The sequence below is a fragment of the Macaca fascicularis genome, chromosome 6 (assembly GCF_037993035.2).
Source record: "Macaca fascicularis isolate 582-1 chromosome 6, T2T-MFA8v1.1".
In the NCBI taxonomy this organism is placed as follows: domain Eukaryota; kingdom Metazoa; phylum Chordata; class Mammalia; order Primates; family Cercopithecidae; genus Macaca; species Macaca fascicularis.
In genome coordinates, this window is record NC_088380.1 from 108,395,629 (window position 1) to 108,408,659 (window position 13,031).

The window sequence follows — 13,031 nt, forward strand, 5'->3', positions numbered from 1 at the left end:
TGTTTGCAGATGACATGATTGTATATTTAGAAAACCCCATTGTCTCAGCCCAAAATCTCCTTAAGCTGATAAGCAACTTCAGCAAAGTCTCAGGATACAAAATTAATGTGCAAAAATCACAAGCATTCTTATACACCAGTAACAGACAAACAGAGAGCCAAATCATGAATGAACTTCCATTCACAATTGCTTCAAAGAGAATGAAGTACTTAGGAATCCAACTTACAAGGTATGTAAAGGACCTCTTCAAGGAGAACTACAAACCACTGCTCAGTGAAATAAAAGAGGACACAAACAAATGGAAGAACATACCATGCTCATGGATAGGAAGAATCAATATCGTGAAAATGGCCATACTGCCCAAGGTTATTTATAGATTCAATGCCATCCCCATCAAGCTACCAATGAGTTTCTTCACAGAATTGGAAAAAACTGCGTTCATATGGAACCAAAAAAGAGCCCGCATCTCCAAGACAATCCTAAGTCAAAAGAACAAAGCTGGAGGCATCACACTACCTGACTTCAAACTATACTATAAGACTACAGTAACCAAAACAGCATGGTACTGGTACCAAAACAGAGATATAGACCAATGGAACAGAACAGAGTCCTCAGAAATAATACCACACATCTACGGCCATCTGATCTTTGACAAACCTGAGAGAAACAAGAAATGGAGAAAGGATTCCCTATTTAATAAATGGTGCTGGGAAAATTGGCTAGCCATAAGTAGAAAGCTGAAACTGGATCCTTTCCTTACTCCTTATGCGAAAATTAATTCAAGATGGATTAGAGACTTAAATGTTAGACCTAATACCATAAAAACCCTAGAGGAAAACCTAGGTAGTACCATTCAGGACATAGGCATGGGCAAAGACTTCACGTCTAAAACACCAAAAGCAACGGCAGCAAAAGCCAAAATTGACAAATGGGATCTCATTAAACTAAAGAGCTTCTGCACAGCAAAAGAAACTACCATCAGAGTGAACAGGCAACCTACAGAATGGGAGAAAATTTTTGCAATCTACTCATCTGACAAAGGGCTAATATCCAGAACCTACAAAGAACTCAAACAAATTTACAAGAAAAATACAAACAACCCCATCAAAAAGTGGGCAAAGGATATGAACAGACATTTCTCAAAAGAAGACATTCATACAGCCAACAGACACATGAAAAAATGCTCATCATCACAGGCCATCAGAGAAATGCAAATCAAAACCACAATGAGATACCATCTTACTCCAGTTAGAATGGCAATCATTAAAAAGTCAGGAAACAACAGGTGCTGGAGAGGATGTGGAGAAATAGGAACACTATTACACTGTTGGTGGGATTGTAAACTAGTTCAACCATTATGGAAAACAGTATGGCGATTCCTCAAGGATCTAGAACTAGATGTACCATATGACCCAGCCATCCCATTACTGGGTATATACCCAAAGGATTATAAATCATGCTGCTATAAAGACACATGCACACGTATGTTTATTGCGGCACTATTCACAATAGCAAAGACTTGGAATCAACCCAAATGTCCATCAGTGACAGACTGGATTAAGAAAATGTGGCACATATACACCATGGAATACTATGCAGCCATAAAAAAGGATGAGTTTGTGTCCTTTGTAGGGACATGGATGCAGCTGGAAACCATCATTCTTAGCAAACTATCACAAGAACAGAAAACCAAACACCGCATGTTCTCACTCATAGGTGGGAACTGAACAATGAGATCACTTGGACTCGGGAAGGGGAACATCACACACCGGGGCCTATCATGGGGAGGGGGGAGGGGGGAGGGATTGCATTGGGAGTTATACCTGATGTAAATGACGAGTTGATGGGTGCTGACGAGTTGATGGGTGCAGCACAGCAACATGGCACAAGTATACATATGTAACAAACCTGCACGTTATGCACATGTACCCTAGAACTTAAAGTATAATAATAATAATCAATAAAAATAAATAAATAAATAAATAAATAAGAAAAAAAAGAAAATCTGCCATCCTATTTTAAAAGTTAAGATCAATATTCCTATAAGTTGTGATTTCTTACAATTATTTGCTCATTATGAAGATAGAGTTGGGCCTTTTTATATAAAGTTTGAAAGTACAGTTCACCCTTGAGCAACGCAGTAGTTAGGAGATCTATTTTGCCCACACAGACAAAAATCTGTATTTAACTTTTGACTCCACCAAAATTTAACTACTAACAGTCTACTGTTGGTTAGAAGCCTTACTGATAACATAAGCAGTCAATCAACACATATTTTGTGTGTTATATGTATTATATACTGTATTCTTTAAATAAAATAAGCTAGATAAAAGAAAATGTTATTAAGAAAGCCATAAGGAAGAAAGAATATAGTTACTATATGTTAAGTGGAAATGGATCATCATAAAGGTCATCTTGTTGTTTTCCTGTTGAGTAGGCTAAGGAGGAAGACGAAGAGGAAAGGTTGGTTTGGTGTCTCAGGGTGGCAGACACAGAAGAGGCAGAGGAGGTGGAAGGGGAGGCAGGAGATCCAGGCACACTCAGCGTAACTTACAAAAATACATTGTAATCTCTGACTGTTTCACTTTCACATTTCTCTATAAATGTTCTAAATGGTACCAATACTTCCACTCTTTGCTTTAGTTTTGGTGCCTATATCTTAGAAGGCTCGGTGTCATAAAAGAAGTCAAAAGCAGTTCTTGTATAATCAAAATCTTTCTCCAGATTTTCCAATGTCAATTTGTTTTCTGGCGTTGCATCTTCTATGTCTTTCCCTCACTGTCTGGCAGTGGTTTGGAAGCACTAATCTCTATCTGTTAATTCCTCTGGTGTCATGTTTATGAGCTCTTGAATTTTTCCAGGATCTGTATCTTGAAATCCTTCATGCCCCCCACCTTTTTTTTCCATATCCATAATCTCTTTCATGATTTCCTTGATTAGCTTTGTTATAAATCCTGTGAAATTATGCACAAAACATATGGATATAGTTTTCTACAACAGGAATTTACTCAATTTAGTGTTTTAAGCTTTATGCTTTCACAGACTTTTCCTACAACAATGATGGCATCTTCAATTATATAATCCTTTCAGACTTTCATTATGTTGTTCTCTCTATTGGGATCTCTTCTATAGTGTTGACAATTCTTTCTATAGAATATCACGTGTAATGAGTCTTAAACGTCCTTATGACTCTCTGACGTAGAGGCTGAATTAGACAGACTGTTTGAGGGCAAGGAGACCACTTTGACATCTTCAGTGCTGAACTCAAGGGGTTCTGGGTGGCCAGAGGCATTGTTCAATATCAAAGGAACATTAAAAAGCAGTCCTTTTTATGGGCAAGTTAATTCCCGACTTCAGGGTCAAAGCATCAATGGAACCAACCCAGAAAAAGAGTTCTCTTGTGCAGGCTTTCTTGTTATGCCACAAAAACACTGGTAGCTGGTGTTTATCTTTTCCCTTCAAGGATCAAGGGCTAGCAGCTTTGTAAACAAGGGCAGTCCTGATTGTAAAACTGACTACATTTGCATAAAACAGTAGAGTTAACTTATTTCCTCCTACCTTAAATCCTGTTTCTTGTTTCTCTTCTACTAATAAATGTTCTCTGTGGCTTTTTTTTTTTCTTTCTTTCTAGATAAGACACTTTTACCTGCATTAAAAACTTGCTCAGGAAGCTATAATTTCTCCTGAATGATTTTCTTAATAATGCCTGGGAACTTTTCTGCTATCTCTGGATCAACAGAAACAACTTCTTCATCTATCTTGACATTTTTCTAAAATTATCAAACCATCCTTTGCTGTCATTAAATTCTCCAGCTTTAGAGCTTTCACCTTTCTTTTGCTTTAAGTTTTTATTTAATAACTTTGCTTTTATTCAAATCATGTTGAAGTCTGTAGGTATGTGACTCTAATCATCTATGTATGAGCAGCTCATCTCTTCAGTAAATTGCATATTGCAATAAAAAGTGACCTCTCAGGTTCTCACATATTTTTCATTGTTGTTAATGTGATACCGTGGACCTTTGATAACACCATAAGACCCATACAAAGTGTCATTAGTGATCGTGGAAGTCTGTCAAGAAGCAGAGGAAAGTTATGTCATTACAAGAAAAAAGCTGCTTGATATGCAGCTGTGTCGTGCAACTGTAGTTCCCTGCCATTTCAGAGAGACAATTCACCTGTAAACAGGCTAAATGAACTTATGGTATTGATAAATACAGTATTTTTCCTTGTGATTTTCTTCATAAAATTTTTCTCTAGCTTACTTTGTTGTAAGAATACAATATATAATTCATATAACACATACATGTTAATTGACCATTTATGTTATCAGCAAGGCTTCTGGTGAACAGTAGGCTATTAGTAGTTAAGTTTTGGGGGAGTCAAAAGTTATACACAGATTTTCAACTGCATAGGGGGTTGGCACCTCTAATCCCCACATTATTCAAAAGTCATCTGCAATTAAATTTTAAAAATTAATATGCCAATTGCTGTAACTTTAGTATTTGAAAGTTCTAAATTTCAGAGTAATTTAAAAATAATATTAGTTATTCTTAATAAAATAATATTAGATTACATAAGAGTGTAAATCTGCTGTCCAACTCCTTCAGTCTATTTCAAGAGCTACAAACTAATTCAAAACTTGTTAACTGTGTGTGTAATTACTACATGACCAACATTTATGGAGGCTCTACGTGGTTACAGAAAAAGATAGACTGTTTCCCAAAGCTTTAACAAGTAGATCAGTTAGACAAATTGTACAGAGAAACCATTTGGAAAGAATACAGAGATGCACACAAAAAAGGCTACCCTAATTCAAATAGATGAACATCAGCATTTTGAAGGGATAAAAAAGACATTTTCTTATAAATTTTATTTATTCAAATCTTTTGCATTCATTCGCACTTTGTTTCCCTTCTGCTCTTCTCCAAGTCAGTGATTCTCAAGAGTGTGGTCTATGAACTCCAGGTCATCTTCACACCCTTCCAGGAAGTCTACAGGTCAAAATCATTTTTTTATTCATACAATTATATTATTTGTTTTTCTCATCATATAAGTATTTGTACTAATGGTGCAAACACAATGGTAGGTAAAATTGATGGCCTTTTAGAAGTGGCAACAAACTACATTGATAGTCATTTTATTCTTCACTGTCATGCACTCTCAGGAAAAATACATAGCAGTTGCACTTGAGAATGTCCTTTATGACCAAACAAGCCTGGGCAACATACTAAGTTTCCATCTCTATAAAAAATGTTCTTTAAAAAAATGGCTAGACCTCGTGTCACACACCTGTCACCCAGCTACTTAGGAGGCCGAGTACTCTCAGGAAAAATAAATAGCGGTTACACTTAAGAATGTCTTTCATGACCAGACAAGCCTGGCAAAATAGTGAGACTCCATCTCTACAAAACTAAATAAATAAATAAATAAATAAATGGCTAGGCCTGGTGGCACATACCAGCTACTTAGGAGGCTGAGGCAGGAGGATCCCTTGAGCTCAGGGGTTCAAGGCTACAGTGAGCAATGATCACACCACTGCACTGCAGTCTGGGTGACAGAGTGAGCCTCTATATCAGAAACAAACAAACAAACAAATGTCCTTTAAATTAAATGTCCTTTAATTACATTAAAATTTAATTAAACCTTAGCAATGAATACATGTTCTGTGTGAGAAAATGGAAAGTACACAGAAAACATTTCTTTGGTATATTGAAGTACAATGGTATTATGGAAGAAAACCATTGTGTGATTAAGTTTTGGGTTGCCTTTTTTTCATACAACAACATGTTTACCTGATAGAATGACCAATTGTTAGACAAATTATAGTTATTCAGACTTAGGTATTTGCCAGACACTTTTTCAAAATTGAATGTTGTGAGTCTGTACCTTAAACAACTGATGATATTTGTTGCCAATGACATTTGAGATTTCAATTGAAAATTAAAATTTTATTATTCACAATAGCAAAGATTTGGAATCAACCCAAATGCCCATCAGTGACAGACTGGATTAAGAAAATGTGGCACATATACACCATGGAATACTACGCAGCCATAAAAATGGATGAGTTCATGTCCTTTTGTACATGGATGCAGCTAGAAACCATCATTCTCAGCAAACTATCACAAGAACAGAAAACCAAATACCGCATGTTCTCACTCACAGTTGGGAACTGAACAATGAGATCACCTGGACACAGGAAGGGGAACATCACACACCGGGGCCTATTGTGGGAAGGGGTTTGGGGGAGGGATAGCATTAGGAGATATACCTAATGTAAACGACGAGTTAATGGATGCAGCACACCTACATGGCACATGTATACATATGGAAAAAACCTGCACATTGTGCACATGTAGCCTAGAACTTAAAGTATAATAAAAAAAAGAAAATTAAAATTTTAGAAAAATAATTTTCATCACCATTAGCTTGACTGCTTCCAGTTCTTGAAGGCTTTTCTGATGAGATCTGATATAACAAACAAAATTTTCTAAAATATTACATAATGATATGTCTCAGTATTTGAAAAGTGAAAAATGCAGTTGCTTAGCATTTTCCAAATGGCCAGTTAATTATGCTATAAAGTCATTCATGGAGAAAAGATCACTAAAGTGCAAGATGATCAAGGAATTTTAATGTAAGAGGATATCAAAAGTTTATTGATGTATTTTCAGATTTCATATTAAAACTAAACTTTAATGAACTCTTGCTTGTTAAGTTTTCGTGTAATGTTAAAGAGGAAAATTAAGAGTTATCTGAAAAGCTAATTAAAATAATCCTTTGTCTTTCAACTCAGATCTATGTGAGGCCAAGTTGTTTTCATAACCATCAGCCAAAAGAAGATTGATTGTTTTGGATGCAGAAGCAAATATAAAGATTCAGGCAAACATTGAAAAGATTTACAAAACTGTAAAACAATGTTACTCTTTTAACTGATTTTTTTTAATGTGGAAAATATAATTACCTTTCCAGAAATGTAAAATGTTTCTGTAGTAATTTTGTTATTGATATTTTAAGTTAATTAAAACTATTAATTGTTAAAATTTGTATTAATTTAATAATTACATATGGTGATACAATTAATTAATTAGGTCATTAGCAATTATTTAAAAATACTTGTTTTTTCAATGTTAAAATAGGAAGAACTCAGTAATAATATAGAAAATATGAAGGAAAGAAAAAAAAGCAAAAGCTTTTTGCATTTTCAATAATTAACAGTGGAAAGAGGTCCCTAGACCAAACAGCATGAGAACAGCAACTCTAGGTCTGTATGTTCATTATACAATAATTGGATGATTATAGCAAGTGGTCTTCCTGACTTCATTCTCATTTCAGTCTATCCATGCTGTTATCAGACTGCAATTTCTAATTGGCACAACTGATACTGGTGAGTATAGACTCACCAGTAACCAGGTTTTTAATAATGACTCTCCATCCATGTAGGAAAAAGGCAGTCTGGGTCTGGTGCCCGACTATCTTCAAAATTCACTGCAACTTCTTTGAATCACAATTTGACAGAATAGGCGAGCAAATTATATCTTTGTATTGCCCTTGTGCCTGTTTATGTTAAATGCCCTTCCTTCTTTCATCCACTGTCCAACACATCTTACCGCAGACATTCATCTTTTACACTTCAGGACTTTTGCGAGTGTCATCTTTATGAAGGCTTTCTTGCTGTTCTTGCTGCCTACAGAGAAAACCAAATTGACCTTTTCTTTGTTGAAGCCTTCTTTTTCTTCCTATATATGTTTCTATTATGGTTTTGCTAACCCTGTACCTACTATACAAAAACACATAGATAATTGAGTTCCCCATAATTCTAAGGGAACAGAATTTTGCCAACAATATTGTCATAAGCAGATTGTGGTTTTTGGTTGCTGTGATTCCCGTCTAGCTGGATACCTATAGTCATTTCGATTATTGTATTTAAGCCACAATCCCAATCTTTTTTATTACACTCTGTAAACCACAGTTCAGTCTTGCCATCTACTTCCCTAATAGACTATTTGATTTGATATTCAGCATATTTTTAAAAACAAACACTTTTCAGACTTCTCTATGCCTTTAGTTAAGTTCCAGTGTGCTGAAATATTTGTTTCTGTCCATTTGGTACAACTTTGTAGTTGCTTTTGGACAGCATATTTCCTGATCATAAATCACTCAGTCATAGCCAAAAGTACCACCCTTTGATACTCATTTTCAAATGATTATTACTGAGTTGTTCCTATTTTAACATTGAAGAAACAAGTATTTTTAAGTCATTGCTAATAGCCTAATTAATTGTATCACTATATGTAATTATTAAATGATACTTTTATGCATTTAATGCAGATGCTGATAAGACATGTTTTAGGGTCACACTGAGAGCTTTGCATTGTGAGGAAGGCAGCTGTCACATCTTCTCTAAGTAGCATTGTAAAAGATGTTCTATCCTTCTGGATATAATTAAGATGTTTTGTATTATTATTTGAGTGTGTCAAACAAACAGAAGGGAGTTCAGAATAAAAATAAAACTAATAAAGGAACTGAAAGGGAAGCTTTGAAAGGAAAGTTTGCTGATGCATATTAAGAAGAAAGTGGAAGTAATTATGGTGTTTTGTTTAATAAGTAGAGGGTTTAGAATTAGAATGCCTATTTATCTCATATTATCATGTCAAAAGTGCAATTTGAGAGGTCGAGAATATCTGCCATCAACCCACGGCTGAAATACTGAAACCTGTATATTCTTTACCTGAATATAAAGGTAAAAAAAAACTCCAGCAGGACATAGTGCTTTAAAGAGAATAAAAATAGCACTACTATTAGAAAGTCTACTTAAATTTGGAGGAGAATTTCCGATCAAGGTTTCCCAGTAGGATGACAAATGACTGCCTCAGGCGAACATTGTATAAGATACTGATGGGGAACCTGTAGATTTGATTTAGGGAAGGGAATGTTCTTAAAGATCTTTCTAAATCAAAGCTAAGCTAAGGCACATCTCCTGTCTCACAAAGAGCAGCCCCCTCTATGAAGTTTATTGGGTGTTTTCCTATCCCCATTAATCAAGTTCTTGCTATACCTTGATCTTGTTTTCTAGGTTTCTTATAAACCCTAATGATTTATAGAGATGACAGTGGGAACTCTCCTCACTACTGTGTTCTAAACTGAGACCATATGAGACCTCAGTGACTCTGTTTTCACTACAGAAAACAATAGTGGGTTGGAGGCAGAGGTTTGAAACTGATCCTGAACTCTTTCTTTTTTTGTCCCTTCTCTCAGAATTCAACTGATGGAGCCACCTTGGTAGGGAATGGAGCAGTTGGAGGGACACAGATCCCACTTATCCTCAAATATATAAAGAAGCCTTGCCGCAAAGTGTGTAGTGATTGGTGAGGATCATCAGAGAAAGACATACGAGGTAATGGGAGGCCGAGAGGGGCAGATCACGAGGTCAGGAGATCGAGACCATCCTGGCTAACACGGTGAAACCCTGTCTCTACTAAAAAATACAAAAAAAAAAAAAAAAAAAATTAGCTGGGCGTGGTGGCGGGCGCCTGTAGTCCAAGCTACTCGGGAGGCTGAGGCAGGAGAATGGCATAAACCCAGGAGGCAGAGCTTGCAGTGAGGGGAGATCCGGCCACTGCACTCCAGCCTGGGCGACAGAGCGAGACTCCGTCTCAAGAAAAAAAAAAAAAAAACAAAAGACATATGAGGTAATTGTACATAGCATGAGTGAGAACCAGAGAGAGAGAGAGAGAGAGGAGAAAAGGGCATGAGAAGATATGGGGCCATACAGGAACTATGACTGTAATCACTTTACAACAGTAGATATTTAGTAATAGTAGACATCATAGGAATTCATTTTACAACAAATTTTTCTATATATTTACTTTCTTTGTTCCTTTTCTTTCCCTTTTTTTCTTTCTTTTTTTTTTTTTTTTTTTTTTTTTTTTGAGGGGAGAAATCAATGAGAGAAGTGGAGTGAAAAAAGTAAAAAAGTAAATGTGGTTTTCCCAACTCTCAACAGAAGGAAAAGCGGGGTTTTGTAGCCAGGGAGTAGAGCTAAGTGGTCAGTAAATCGAAAACTACTAAGAGAAGACATAAAGAATAGGGAGATTCTTGCTAAACTGGCCTGACAGGATTCTTGCTAAAGGCAAGCAAAGGACTTAGATATTAAGGGTGTGGGAAGAACTTTATCAGCTCTCAATGGTAGGTGATTCTTGCTAAGCTTAGCAAAATTCTTGCTAAAACTGTTCTTGGCAAAGACAAAGACAAAAGGCCAATGTTGAGGTATACTAAAGAACAAGGTTCACAGAAGCCTAACTAAGGTTTGATCAAGGATAATTTTTTGTTATGACAAAATTTTTTGTTATGACAAAGTTTTGTTTTGACAAACAAAATGTTTGTCACTCCCATGCGAATCTTATTTTTGGCTGTCCAGCATGCAAACACACTACAACCTGTAAGTGTAATGAAATTGTCAAAACTATGAGAAGATATGTTAAGAAAATTGGCTATGATTCAAATAAAATTTATATTAAGTTTAAGTTAGAATGTGAGTATGAAATAGAAATTTTATATTACTTACAAATAAACATAGTAATATTATTTGAATTTACAGTTTGAAACAGAATTGTCCTCTGCCACCAACACAACCTGTTGATAAGTGTCTATGATTACCTCTCAAGACTTACTTTTATTTGTTAGTGATATTCTATGACAATTAAGATCTTAAAACAGGCATAAAACTAACTTATGATCATTGTTACCACTGGAAAAATAATATATGTTAAGATGTGCCATAAAGCATTAAGCCCTTTCTGGTGAGAATGAAATTTCAAAGTTAAAAACTGATCTATCAAAGACTTCTGCCCTGACAATGTGAATTTAAAAAATAAGGACTTAGGGTGAGAAACTGCTGGCTTTGCTGTTCACATCATCATCCTACATAATCCATGCCATATCAATAGGGATATTGTCATCCTGATTATATTTCTTGCAATTTTGACCATTGTCAAAGCTAAAAAATGTTTTTTTTTCTTTTAACATTTCTGAAATTGTCTGTTGCTAGTTGAATATAACATAACAGGAGCCCATAGCAGGGTCCCAGGCAAAGCCAATGATATTCAAGGTTTTCTGAGTAGTTTCTTTTGTCATTTCTTTTGGTTTACTGCTGCTTTTTTGTTGTGAGATAGATCTTTGCTTTTATTGTTGCCAAGGCAGACGACAGAATATTGCTGGAGTTGATAATATTACAGACATGCCATTGAATGTGCTTAACACCTTTATCCTCAGACTCATATCAGCTATGGCAGAATGAATCCAAAATGTCAATTTAAATTCAGCAGTTGAAGACTGGTAAATTATTACAGTATATTTTACACTTTTCCAAAGAGGAGAATGCTTTGTGAGCCATTTGTTTCATAGCAGTTAAGTTGCTAGCATTCAAACTAGCTTAGTTCATGCTAGATGAAGTCTTTACATGTAACAGGAAAATTACTTTTCAAATAATTTTTAAAAGATTAAGCCAAAGTTCTAAACATGAATAAGGCACTTGAAAAAGAAAGGATAAAGAGAAAGAAAAAGAAACAAAAAAGAAGAAAGGAAGAAAGAGAAGGAGGGGGATAAGGAACAAAGAATGAGGAGGAAGAGGAAGACGCAGAACAAGGGGGACGAAAAGGAGAAGGAGGAAAAAAAAGAGAGAGGAGACGGATAGAAGAATCTAAGTTTTCTCACACACAAAAATATACTCACACTTTATCATTTGGATATGTACATTAATGGATCCTGTGCCAGGATTTATTTCTTCATGATTATCCTTTGTTGTATATATTTGGAAAGATAAATTCATCAGTGTTGTTAGTCTTACCTCTTCCACATCGTATTAAGTGTTCTCCCCCTTGCAACTCATCCCTCCCTCCTTCCCCCACTCCCTCCCAACTCCTCTTTCTCTCTCTCTCATTACTAATTTCATCAAATAAGCTGGCTTATTAAAAGAGTTGTCAGTGTGTAATCTTTACTTTAATTGCTAAATTTATCCTACTTCTGAATTTATTTATATCCATGAGTCTTTTCTTTCACAATGGCAATCATCATATTCAAAATAAGGGTAGAAATTCCATTAGTGTTTAAAGAATATTTTATAATTTCTTAGTAAATTTGTGAGTGATGACTATTTCGGCATTTCTATTATCACCCTATTCATTACAGAAACTGTAAATGAACACGTTCGATACACATAATGAAAGCAGTTAATGCTGCTCCTGGTTTGAAAAACATTTTATAAAATGTGAGATTTTATTTTGTACATTGTTTATGGAAAATGGAAGCCAAAATGAGAAGACAGGTCAGGGGAAAGGGGAAAATACATATTAATTCAAATAATTGTTTCTGATGAGTAACCTGGAAATGTTAGACTCGAAGTTCTTTATCCATATCATATCTCTAAGTATTTTAAATTATTTTCTATATTTCTGGTAATAGCTAGCAAACATTATATAGAGACATTTCAGTTGGTCCTGACTTTTGACATTTTACCCTTATATGTTCTAGAAATAGCAACTGATGCTCTTAAAAAAAATTGTTGTCAGGTCACTATGTTATTTTATGATCCATGGTAGAAATGACTTGAAAAAATGTAATTCACTGTTTTATGAAACTAATACTTTCCAGAGAATGTTAGGCATTGAAGATAGCTGAGTTCATGCTAAATGAAGAACTTATTAAATCATTTACTTTACATATGAGAGCAAAGCTAAATATAAGTTTATTTTGTTTTTACTTTGATAGACATAGTTGCTGAATAATTTGCCTTTTAAAAGTTTCAAACTTTCTGCAGCTTCTGACGGATGTAGTGGATACTACACTACCCATAGCACCTCTTCCCTTAGGATGGAGGCCTTCCTTCAGCTGCTACACCAACGGCTGATGGTAATGGCCATAAAAAATTTGGTGACTAGGGTTTGTGACACAGAGTAAATTTAACAGATGTGAAGCTGCCTTTCTGTACTGTTTATTTCAATTGACTTTCCAATAACTTTCTGCGACTTAGC